A 12,220-nucleotide genomic window follows, 5' to 3' on the forward strand; every position below is an offset into this window, starting at 1 on the left:
ACACTGTAGTCTCATTCTGTCTTTCGAATTTAGCCTACGCCCTTAGTCTCACTGTTTACATGACAGGAGCCCAAATCTTTGCCTTAGCGTTCAATTTCTTATGATGCCGGGAAGTGCATGGACCTGCTTCCTCCTGTTTTCCGCTGAGCCCAGCCAGTTCTGGAGAACTGTCTCATATCACAACAATCACTAATAACACTTGTAGAGCAGATAGAATTAAAATGCCAAGGTTTGAATCCTGGCTCCACCCACTTATTCGTTGTGCGAACTTTGGGAATTCATGTATGGTAATCTCTCTGTGCCTTAATGTCCTCATCTGAATAATCAGGATACTAATAGGACCTGTCTCATAGGATTACTGTGAGGACTGAGTGAACGGTGCTTGGCACATAGTACGTGCTCAATACATAGGATTATTGCCCTTTCCAGGTCATAGAGCTGTTTCACAAATTTCAGCCAATACTCCTCCTTCAACTTTAGGAGAAATCCATTATAGGTAACATGGTCACTCAACACATTCAGATTCAGATAATATTATTGATGAGTTCAAGTCTTCATGCCAGTTTTTCACATAAACCAGATGGAGAAACTATGCCCAGAAAGGTTACATATAAGAGTTTCTAGTGAGCGTTAGAATGGGACTTAAACTCAGGACTAAAGCCCCATGCAGTTAGCCTGTTGGATATCCTGCTACTCAAGACAACAGTGCCAAAGGCATCACAGAGAAAGACCTTTATGTCCCAGGCCGAGTCCTCAAGACACACACACATGCAAACCAGCATCTCTGGACCTCTCTGGGTTCACTGGACAGGTGGTCTCAGTGGTGCTCTGTCCCTACCAGTGTCCGGCTCATGTCGGTGTTCTGCCTATCTGCAGAATGTTTCTCTTCCACACAGTCCCCAGACCCTTACTTCAAAGTGGGTTTCTGCCCTTATACCTGGCATCCTGATATCACCTTCTGTTTTTCTCCATTGGTCCGCCTTCCCTAGTTAAAGCCACACATTCTGAACTTTCCTGACTTCTCTTCCTCCATGGAACCTGTTCTGGGTCCCAGTTTTTTCCATTGACCCTGATAAGTGCCAAGGAAACTGATACCCGGGTTCCTGCAATTTGTTAGGAGAAACTAAGGGGGAAGTAGTGAGTCACCCTACTAAACAACCAGTTGGCATTTAGCGCATGACTCTGGGTGGGTGGACCAGGAAAGATGGTCTTCGCAGAGAAGCCTTTCCAAGAGCCTGCCTCAGCCCATACGGCCACAGACTGATCTGGCCCCCCTACTACTCACCCTTCAACTCATGTCTCACCTCTCCCATTGGGGTGTCAAGGGGCAGACACTTCCCCGGCTGAAGATTCTGATCCTCATCAGCCTCTCACCTGTGCACTTCCCAGACTCCTGCCAGCTCCCTGGTGCGGCCTGTCGGGCCAGCCCACCATCTTCTTGCAAAGACTTCTGGGGAGGGTGCCGCTCCAGCAGGAAACGGCTGCTGTGGTTAATCCATTTTCTCTGTGCATTTGCAAGATACATAATTAAGAGTTCTGCTGAGGGGGGAAATAAGGCACACCATTAGATTTGTTTATCATATTACGCCAGGTCTAGTGCCCACCTGGGCCCCCATGCCACACAAGACATTAGGGTAAGACTCCAGAAACAGCCCCAAGGTTGCTTGATGGGATCTGTTCCATGTTAATTCAGAGTAAATATTTGCTATTCAGGTTTTTATATGCTTCACCACCAGCAGGGATTTTGAAAGGTGGGCTTCTCCACCAAACACTTTTCATTTAATTATCAGACCACTTAAACACAAGGTTCCTAAGGCTCTCCCCATTCGCCTTTGTGTTTTCTCTTGCATTTTGCTTCCTTCCTTTTTTCCTCCTGATCCTGCCTTCCTTCTTGCTGCCAGTTTTGCTTCTCTCTTGCCCTCATCTGTGTCCTTGGTGTCCAGAGCAAGAAGCACAAAAAATCCTGGATTAAGGGTGAGGCTGGACTTTGATGTCCTCCTTTGAACCCTCTGCAAGATGGGATCAGGCATGATGCTGTGGACCCCACCTGAGGGGCTGGGGAGGAGAGGGGCTGGAAGCCTCAAAAGAGGGATGGAAAAGTCTGGAACTTGGGAGGAGACAGCCAGTGAAAGAAGGTTGGGGTCCAATGTGAGAAGGGGAGGAGGAGGTTCTGAGGGTCTTCCTAGAAGCCATTTGGTATGGAAACTTACTTTCAGGGCCTATAGGGTTTAATGTATGAACTGATAATGACCAGAGGAGTGATGGACACCCTCACAGCCCCCTGTGAATGGAGCTGTTCACGGCCCACCCAAAGGCCAGGTCAGGAGAGGTTGTCACTTACACCTGCCACAGGAGAGCAAAGGATGCTGGCAAGGAGGGAGGGAACATTGGCAAAGCTTAGCTTGGCGCCATATTGAGAAGCCATGGTGAGTCTCACACTTGGACTCAGAGGCCATGTAGGCTAACCCTAGTATTAATCCCCTCTATCCATCCCTAATATTCATGTAGCATGCAGCCTCCTGTGTGCAGAGCCCATTATAGAGCAGTGCTGAGGGTTAAAATCTCCTCGTCCCACTGAGATAGGTCTTCCTGTTTTCACTGTGCTGGCCTCGTCCCAGGTCCCACCTTGGGGTATCCAGAGAGCTTGTTCAATCCCTCTACCTTGTCAATCCCTCACATATTTGAGTTCATCTGTCAAAGTACTTCTAAGTTTCTTTTCCTGGCTTCAACGATTCCCATTTTTCCCCTGTCAATATTTATCACAATTCCACTATGGAGTCTGTGTGTAAGTTGTAGTTTAATGTCTCCCAGTAGACTGGTTACTTCAGGAGGACAGGAGCCACGTTCCATTCCCTGCTGTAACCCCATGCCCAGCAGAGTGTCAGCAGATAGCAGGCACCAATCAATATCTGTGGGGTGAATTGAAGACGTGGTTTGAATTCCTTTCCTTTACCATCTTCTGCCTCTGCACTCCGCGGTCTCTCTATTTACCTCTTAGAATGTATTGTGCTGTTTTGATCAGGGAAGACCAGAGTAGGATTACCACCGCCATGCTTGCCATCAGGTTGGCAGACTTTTTCTATAAAGGGCCAGATACTACATATTTTACTAGTGATGATCTTAGTTGTAACTACTGAACTCTTGTCATCACAGCCCCAGAGCAGCCATAGACGATACTTAAAACAAATGGTGTGACCATTCCAATAACACTTTATTTACAAAACCAGACGGTGGGCCGGAATTGGCTTGCAAGGCCGAGTTATAGGAATTCAGTTCACTGAAATTCTAAGAATTCGGACTGGAATTGGATTAGCTTTTAAAAATAATCGTATCAGGGCTTCCCTGGTGGCGCAGTGGTTGAGAGTCCGCCTGCCGATGCAGGGGACACGGGTTCGTGCCCCTGGTCCGGGAGGATCCCACGTGCCGTGGAGCGGCTGGGCCCATGAGCCATGGCCGCTGGGCCTGCACGTCCGGAGCCTGTGCTCTGCAACGGGAGAGGCCACGACAATGAGAGGCTTGCGTACCGCAAAAAAAAAAAAAAAAAAAAAATCATATCAGATAACTACTAGTGGCAGCCATCCAAGCAAGGAAGAGTAGGCAGGAAAGTGCCCTTGGGCCCCTTGTGGAGACAGCAACCTCTGTAGAGGGCCAAGAGAAGGAGGTTAACTGCAAGGCTGGTGACTCATCTGAGGCCTTGAAGCAGAGAATGAAGCAGGATGGCTGCTGAGGAGACTTTCTCTGTACCCAAGGCCCTGTTGCTGCTGGACTAGGTCCTCAGTGAACAACCCAAGAAAGGAGGCCCAGTCCCAGCAATGCAGCGCTCAGGGGAGAACATTCTCGCCTAGTAGCAGCGTTACCATCCAGGAGGAGACTGATGGTGACCTGTGAAGCCGCTATGACTAAAGGAAATGAATGATCACACATGGCTAAAGTTGGGGTATGTAGGCACAGAATGGGGATATATGGGAATGTGAATTAAGCTGTGCCCATTTGTACATCTGAGATGTGCAGGTAGAATGTTCCTGTAAGTTCGGAGCTGCAGAGAGTGTGTGCTCGTGTGTGCACGTACTTCTGTGACTGAACTAACTGGCTGCTTTCTTATACATTTCTCTTCCTAGACAGGAAGCTCCTGAGGGTAAAAGCGCTGCTGTTCTTTTCCGTCTGTATATCTCCAGCACTCAGCACCGAGTCTGAGATGGGCTCAATCATTTAGTTTAGTTTTAATTAAATTGAATTGATGGTGAGCATTTGATAGAACCATGGTGTGTTAGAGGGGATTGTACATGCTGCCTTTGCATGTGGAGATGGTGGGTTTGGGTGTATGTCCACGCACTGGGGTCTCTGTAAGCAGATATGGAATCATTGCAGGGCTTACACACACGCATAGGTAGAATAGAGCATTTGGGGGTGTACGTTTGAGATGTGCATGCAGACAGGAAGTTGGAGTATGAATATGGGCAGAACAGGAGTCTTCTATGAGTTCATATGATGTGAACATACAGACAGTAAAACATTGTGGGATGTTTACATGAAGCATACATACAAATGGGGGTTAAGAGTTTATGTGCATAAGCATGTTGAATGGGTTATAGTGTATGTTTGCACATGAGGTGTGTACAAATATACCTGAAATATACATTAAAGACCAACGTGCAGATAGGCTGGTGGGAGTGTTGGTTTATATGCATATGCAGCAGACATGAGGGTTTGGGGACATATCCAGGGGTAGGGAGTGGGGTGCACATGCAGACAGGACCTGCCTACAACCTGTGTATATGCAGGAGTGTCCACTGCAGGCATGGGTTGTTGAGGCTGAGTGTATCTGGTGTGTGCACATGCAGATGTGACTATCAGAGGTGCACACACGTTGGAAGTGTGTAGGCAGGCTTCAGCAATTGGTTGTGTACATAAATGGGGGGGTGCGTGCAGGAACAGTTGTGAGGTACTTACAGGAGTGTGGTTGTTCACATCAGTTCTGCAGGTGCGTCTACATGGGGATAGACTTGAATATGGCCTTTCGATGGGGTGTCTGAGGGCAGTGAATGCACATGTGGACTTGGGGGTGTGCCTAAAGACCTGTGTCGTAGAGTGTGTGTGCAGGGGGGTGTGCGTGTGAGAGAAGTGTGCATCCAGGCTTGAGAAGGCCCCACGGGAAGGGGTGCAGAGAGGGGGCTACAGTGCAGGATGTGCGCTCAGCTGTGGGCTCTTTCAAGTGTAAATACTCCAGGGTACCCGTTTGGGATGTGGATTTTTTGAGGCTGTTAGGGTCTGTACATGCCGATGTGGATGGCTGAGTGTGTGCATGCAGAGTGGGGTTTTGGGGGTGTGAGCGGGTGGGGGGGGGCCTGCCGATGCAGGCAGTTGACCACATGTGCACAACTGGAGGCGTGTCCACGCAGGCATCCGTGTCCCGCGTCTGGCAAGTGCTCTAAACTAGGTGCCTCTTCCTTGGGCGAAAGCTCACTCTGGGCTGCCTCTGTCCTTGAACCCGGCTTCCTGGGCAGGAACCGAGGACAAAGCATTAACTGGGCAGAGGCAGGCAAGACTTCAAGGCTAAGTCTTCTCTCAAACTGGCTGCCTTCTCTCAAACTTATTTATTTATGATTAAAAATAAATAAACAAAAATGGGACGCTTTAGCTGTTTGGGGAGGGGGGGAGGTACAGGTTGGGGAGAGAGAAAGACTTTGGGAAAAAAAAACAAAAAAACAAAACAAGGAGAGGGAGGAAGAGAGCAAGGCAATGAGAGCAATTTAGTTGAGCCGGAGGCAGAAGAGCGGCTACGGCAATGGCAGCAGCTAACGGGCTGACAAGTTGTGTATGTTTTACATGCCCATTAACTGGCTTACTCAATAAAAAATGCATAGTTGCCACCAGCCAGCAGTGCTTTGCTGGTGGAGGCCTGCCCAAGCTGCCTGCCTCCAGTCTGTGGTCGCAGGGACAGCCACTGTCAGGCAGCAGGCAAGAAGTCACCAACCTGTGAATGAGAGAAATTAGGCAGCTCCCAGAGGAAATCAGGCATCAGCACTGTAATAAAATCCAGACAGCTTTCCTCTCTCGGATTCTTTTGGACAATATTAGCTTCTCCAGGGACACTAACTTGGGCTGGGAACGTGCTGTGTTCTTAGGGGCAGGAGGGAGAAGGAAAGAGGGGAAAGGAGTGGGTGGGCTTGGCAGAGAAGGTAGAGAAAGAGCAGGGTCCGGGGAGACTCAGCTTTTCAGAGTTAGGGTGCCAGACTGGGCTCCGGCCCGCAGTATCAACAGCTTCTGCACAAGCTTGTTTCCATTCATGAATGAATGACCCACGGCAAGTTATCGAGAGAAGGCTGGGTGTACATTTCAGTGTGTGCTCTGACTCTCCTGCAGAAAGTTCGCATCCATTTGCTCTCAGGGGTTGAGTGAGTACCTACGGTGTGCGCCGGCTGTGCTGAGTGCCGTGCAGGGAATACTAGAAGAGTGTGAGACTCGGTGTCTGGCCTGGGCCAAGGGCCCTCTGGAAGGGACAGAAGATGAGCAGGATAGGCTAGAAAGAAATGAGACTGGGGAGTCCGGCTCTGATTCAGGCTCTGACTTTCTAGCCATGTGGCCATGGAAAGTGATTTACCCTTTCTGGGTTTTTTTTTTTTTTTTAACGTCACAGATAAGAGATACACCCAGCTTACGTGATCAAAACCAACACTTCATTCATCAGCATTCAAGTTAACAATGGCATCAGGCTTCCCCTTAGAATAGCTGTAGGAAACTTAAAGGTCCACAGTAATGTTTCCCCAGAACGAAGGGCAGCCTTTCCGTAGGTAAATTCCAGTCCCCTTGGTAGCCTATGTAGCCAGGCATCAATCCTGGGCAGACGACTGAAGCTCTCCAAGCTAAGTTTTCAACTGTAAAATGGAGGTAGGGATGGTTCCTGTCTCGGGTCTTGTTGTGAGGATTAAATGAGATAATACATGTGTAAATTAGCAAAGGGCTTGACACATAGTAAGTGCTGAACAAATACGAGCTGTTATTGTCATGAGCTATCATTTGAGGATCTCTAGGGTTCTTTCCAGGGATGTTCTGATATTCTCATGGCCTAAGTCAGGAAGCTTTCAGGGCTACAGGAAGTCGGCAAGCAGGTATCCTTTGGAAAGCCAGCCCTGGTGTATGAGAGAAGCCCACTGGACTGTGGGGTTAGAAATAATCCATATCCTGGGCTGGGCTCAGTGGAGAGGAGTGAGATGCTGGCTTAATGACCTGCACAGGGGCAAGGGTAGGAAAGGAGCAGCCACTTGCCTCTTAGGCGCCAGCATGGAGCTACATAGGAGAGAAGAGCTCACATGAGGGGTGGCAGCCACGCCCCTACCCTTTCACCCCAGCAAAGGCAGATTACTGGACAGGTGATATTTTGTTTTCTGTCCTCCTAGAGTGACTTCCTCTCTCTCGGGCTACCTGCCTACCAGTTACACAGCTGAGGGCTTAGACGTCCCCCGTGGAAGCCACAGCTGCTGGGGAAAGGGGGGCTGGTCCCTACTCCCCACTCCTCACAGGGAAGATAGTACAAATAGTCATTAACATCATCATCATCATGATAATAATAAAACTATTGGCGATGCCGCCCCACACGTATCTCATGTTTATGCCAGACACTATTCTAAGTACTTTGCATACACCAAAACATTTAATCCTTATGACCACCTTTCGAGGGCAGTACTATTATTATCTCCTCTTATAATAATTGAGAACATGGAGGCACAGAGTTAAGGAAAGGGCCCTGGTCTCCCAGTAAATCATGAGCTAAAAATCCCTCCCTCCCTGACACAGGGGGCATCTTTCTCAGGCAAAAGAACCCTTGTAGGTCTCTGGTACAAGTCCAAGGGCAAACTCGAATTCAACACTTTGAAGAAAATAAAAATGTTGGAGGGTAATGCATTCAGATGTTAACAGTGCTTGCTGTAGGTCATGGCCTCCCCTTCTACTTTTTAATATTGCTCCTATTTTTCTCAAGTTAAGTACAAAATATTTGTTGGTAATGTGAAAAAATTAAACTAAGTTCTATTGAAACAGTGAAGGCACCTCTCTGTTCCCCAGAACTTCGCGCAGCTCTGGAGGGCCCTCAGGGCTGCGGGAAAGCCGGACATACCCGGCAGGCCTCTGGGCCCTGCGGAACTGCCCCTTGTGGTCCAGAGCAGGGAGGCTGCATTAAACAGCTCAGGCCAGTTTGTTTTCTGAAGTCAGGGGCCAAAATCCAGGCTCCGATTCGCTGTCGCCCGAGGGAATTTGCTGGGAGGTTCGGGCGAGGCTGCCAGGCAGCTTAAAGAGCTGCTTCCCAAACAAGCTCCTGCATGAGCCAGAAGTACTCAGAGCTGCCCCAGAGCCAGTGCAGGGCCCCTGCTTGGCTCCGATAAACACTGCACAGCCTTGAAGGCTCAGAGACGGATTTAGAAGTAGAAGGACTAAGGCCTTCCACTTGAAGGGGGTAAACCCTCCTGGTCCACCCATGTATTTCCTCACACCAGGGCCCAGGCCTCGGGCCGTGCCGCTGCGTGTCTGCCCATCTCCTCCACCACCTGCCTTCATTCCCTGCCACTCTCTCTGTCCCAGGCCCACCTTCTCCGGGGCCTCGAGGCGCATGGAGGGTCCCCGGAAGGAGACAAGGAAGGAGGGAGAAAAAGAGGAGTGCGGAAGAGGAAGGGGAGGTTGCAAGGTCTGGGCAGGCTGGTTCTGGGGGCGTTGAGAGGACCAGGCACAGAGGCCAAACTGCAGGCTCCTCTACTCTTCCCCGGGCCACTAGGATCCTCCACCCAGGCCCGGCTTTTCTCTAGAGAGAAGGCAGCTGTCGGAAGCGCAGAGGGGATGCCCTTGATGACAGCGTAAGAGGCAGAGCTGCAGAAGCAGCGCTGCCCACGGCAGTCAACAACCCGGAGGCCATTGTCCAGACCACAGCCAGCCTGCGGACGAGGTCCCTAGGAGCCGGCCCTGCACCCTGCCCACCGAGCCAGCCTGAGCCCGCTGACCCGCCGCCCCTGCCCTCATGGGAGGCTGCCCTCCTGCACAGCCCATCCTGCAGGGAGAGAGGAGGTAGCTCAAGGGGGCTGAGGGGTTCGCCTTTGTCCCCCTCGAAACTTCCAGCGGATTGTCGCGAGGGACAGGGGCTGCTTGGGTCCGGGCACTCTCTGCTTGAGTGTGTAGTGTTGATTATGCCTGGTTAAAGAGCATTAAAGCCTTTGTTGGGGGAGCTGACAGACAAGGAGAGTGGACTAATATTAGAACACCCTGTCACAACTGGTGAAAAGGCGGGATTGATTTTATAGGGAGTTTAGTCAGAGCTGCGTGTAAAACCCCTGGAGTTGCTCTGGAGTGTACGCACCTCCTCCATTAGGAAATCCCCATGGGAATATTCAGCTGCAGTGTTTATTACAACCAAAGCTGTGTATCGGAGATACAGTATTAGCTGCTTTTATTCAGCTTTCTTGCTCTCGATTGCTCCGGCTCCTAGTGGCTCTGTCCTGTGTGCCCAGGCAGCTGCCTGGTCAAAGGGCACAGTCATAGGCTGGACTGGGAAGGTGCACCCGTGTGTATTTACATGTGTGCATGTGTGTGTGCATGTGTGTGTGTGTGTGTGTGTGTGTGCACACACATGATGGGTTGGCGAGGGGGTAGCTCCAGAGCTTCCCCTTCTGGGGGATGCTGCGGAGAAACTTCTATTATGCCTGCCCCAGACTCATGTTTCCTTTCACCCCAGCCTGGTGGCTGAAGATTGAATCAAGAAAGTAAGGTCTGTCCTCTTCTGACAAAACATGGATTGAAACTGAGAAAACTCGCACCCCCAAGAGACTGTTTGCCTAAGAATTCTCAGAGTGATGGTTTAGACTGAGTGGCGGCCAAGAGTCAGTTCTGCCACTTATTATTAGCTGTGTGACCTTGGCCAAGTCAGCTAACTTCTCGGGGCCTGGTCTCTTCATATGGGTATAAGGAAAATGGTGCCTGCCTTGCGGGGATGTTCTAAGAATTACATGGACATTACAAGCAAAGTACCTGGCACGTTGTATATACTCCATGCTAGTTAGTGCTGTCATGTCTGCTTTTTGCGTTTGTAGCTGATTATTCCACTATATTCTAAATGGGATTCAATCTACAAATACTTAGTTTAAACAAAACTTTTCTGGAAGACTTTCCTTACAGAAAACGTGGTCTACTCACAGAAGCAGAATGGTCACGGAAGAATGTTCATCAACTCCTCTCCAATCGGAGGGCTCATGGAGCATTGGGAAGAAGCTGAGACCCAGGTGGGAGAGCTCCGGGGCCAGCTGTGTCTCTATGCACTGCGGTGGGGACGGGACACTTGGCCCGCTGGGTCTGAGATGATGTGGAGCAGGGTCTGGGCCAGCCAGCCCAGGTCAGGTGGACACAGAGCTGGAGGCCAGCCCAGCAGACATTGCTCACTCAGAATGGATACCGAGTGTAAATAACAGAAGAGGTGTCACACCAGGGCAGAGATAAAAGCAGAAGCTTCGTTAGGTGATCAGCTAAGAGGAAGCTGGTTACATGTCTGGGTCTCATGCCAGCCAAGAGTCTGAGAGAAGAATCCATGACTTGTTTTCACTGAACTCCCGCAGTCCTTTTAATTTTTTGTAGGATCCCATATACTTTATTTTTTTAAATTGAAGTATAGTTGATGTACATGTTGTGCCCATCTCTGCTGTACAGCCAAGTGACTCAGTTATACACATAGAGATGTTCTTTTTAAAATATTCTTTTCCATTATGGCTTATCCCAGGAGATGAGACAGTTTTCCCTGTGCTACAGTAAGACCTTGTTGTTTATCCATTCTAAATGTAATCGTTTGCATCTCCCAACCCCAAGTTCCCAGTCCATCCCTCTCCCTCCCTCCCTCCCCCTTGGTAACCACAAATCTCTATGTCTGAGTCTGTTTCTGTTTCGTAGATAGGTTCATTTGTGCCATATTTTAGATTCCACATGGAAGTGATATCATATGGTATTTGTCTTTCTCTGTCTGGCTTACTTCACTTAGTGTGATAATCTCTAGTTGCATCCATGTTGCTGCAAATGGCATTATTTTGTTCTTTTTTATGGCTGAGTAGTATTCCGTTGTATATATGTACCACATTTTCTTTATCCATTTGTCTGTCCATGGACATTTAGGTCGTTTCCATGTTTTGGCTATTGGGAATAGTGCTGCTATGAACATAGGGGTGCATGTGTCTTTTTGAATTATAGTTTTGTCCATGTAGATGCCCAGGAGTAGGATTGCTGGATCATATGGTAACTCTATTTTTAGTTTACTGAGGAAACTTCATACTGTTTTCCATAGTGCTGCAGCCCTTTTTATAAATGTCTATCACAAGACTCAGCAGCTGGCTTCCTTTTTTTTTTTTTTTTTTTTTTTTTTTTTTCATAGAGCCTGATGTTTACGACTGATGTCTCTGGAGCTGGATTACTGGGTTCAAATCCCTGATGTACTGCTCAGCTCTCTGTGACCTTGAGGAAGCTACCTCTATGCCTCAGTTTCCTCCCCTTTAAAATGGGTACAGTACTAGTGCTTACTTCATAGGGTTATTGTGAGGGTTAAATGAGATGATACACACAAAGCATGTAGGGCAGTGGCAGGCGGTAATAAACCTTCAGTGTCAGCTACCATCATAGTAGTTGTCCCTCAGTCGCCTCCAATACACTGAGCTCCCCTCAAGAGTAGGGACCTACGCTCATGGTTTCTGTGTTCACAAGACTCAGCCAGGGGCTGAGCACATAATGAGCACACAGTGGGTGTTTTTGGAACTGTGAATCGGGTGGGATGGGGTATTGTCACACCTAGCATGGTAGGGTGCCTTGAACCTGCCAGGAAGCAGCAAAGTCAAAGACGAAAGACAGAGTGAGGTCAGATACCAGGCTGGGTATTACCAGCACAGAGCTGAGGTGAGGGGTAGAGTTGACGGCAGGGATTTCCACGTCTGATGAGAGCTCAGTAGTGGAATCAGAATCCAAGGTGCAAATCTGAAGAAAGGGTGGTAGAGGAAGGTGAGAGGGCCCTGGTCAGCCCGGACAGAAGAGGTTTGAACAGCATCCTTCCTATGGTGGTGGGGCCGCGGGCTTGGGGTGTGATGGGGTAGAATCTGAGTTATGGAGTTCCCATGGGCTTGCACCTACCGAGATACCCCAAACTTGGCAAGAGACGACTGAAGTTCTCTGAGGAAGGTGAAGAAAGTTAATCAGATTGATAGGCAGGACA

General features: G+C 49.2%; 1 long non-coding RNA gene across 1 annotated transcript; it reads right to left on the bottom strand.

Moving 5' to 3' along the window:
• Positions 1-3,309: 3,309 nt before the first annotated feature.
• LOC114488073 (uncharacterized) lies at positions 3,310-10,307 on the bottom strand. The gene is made up of 3 exons (XR_003683771.2): positions 10,174-10,307; positions 5,847-5,974; positions 3,310-3,484 (listed from the first exon to the last, which is right to left on the bottom strand). It is a non-coding gene; the product is annotated as an uncharacterized lncRNA (long non-coding RNA).
• Between the last annotated feature and the right edge of the window lie 1,913 nt (positions 10,308-12,220).

Source organism: Physeter macrocephalus, chromosome 16 (genome assembly GCF_002837175.3).
Source record: "Physeter macrocephalus isolate SW-GA chromosome 16, ASM283717v5, whole genome shotgun sequence".
Taxonomy (NCBI): domain Eukaryota; kingdom Metazoa; phylum Chordata; class Mammalia; order Artiodactyla; family Physeteridae; genus Physeter; species Physeter macrocephalus.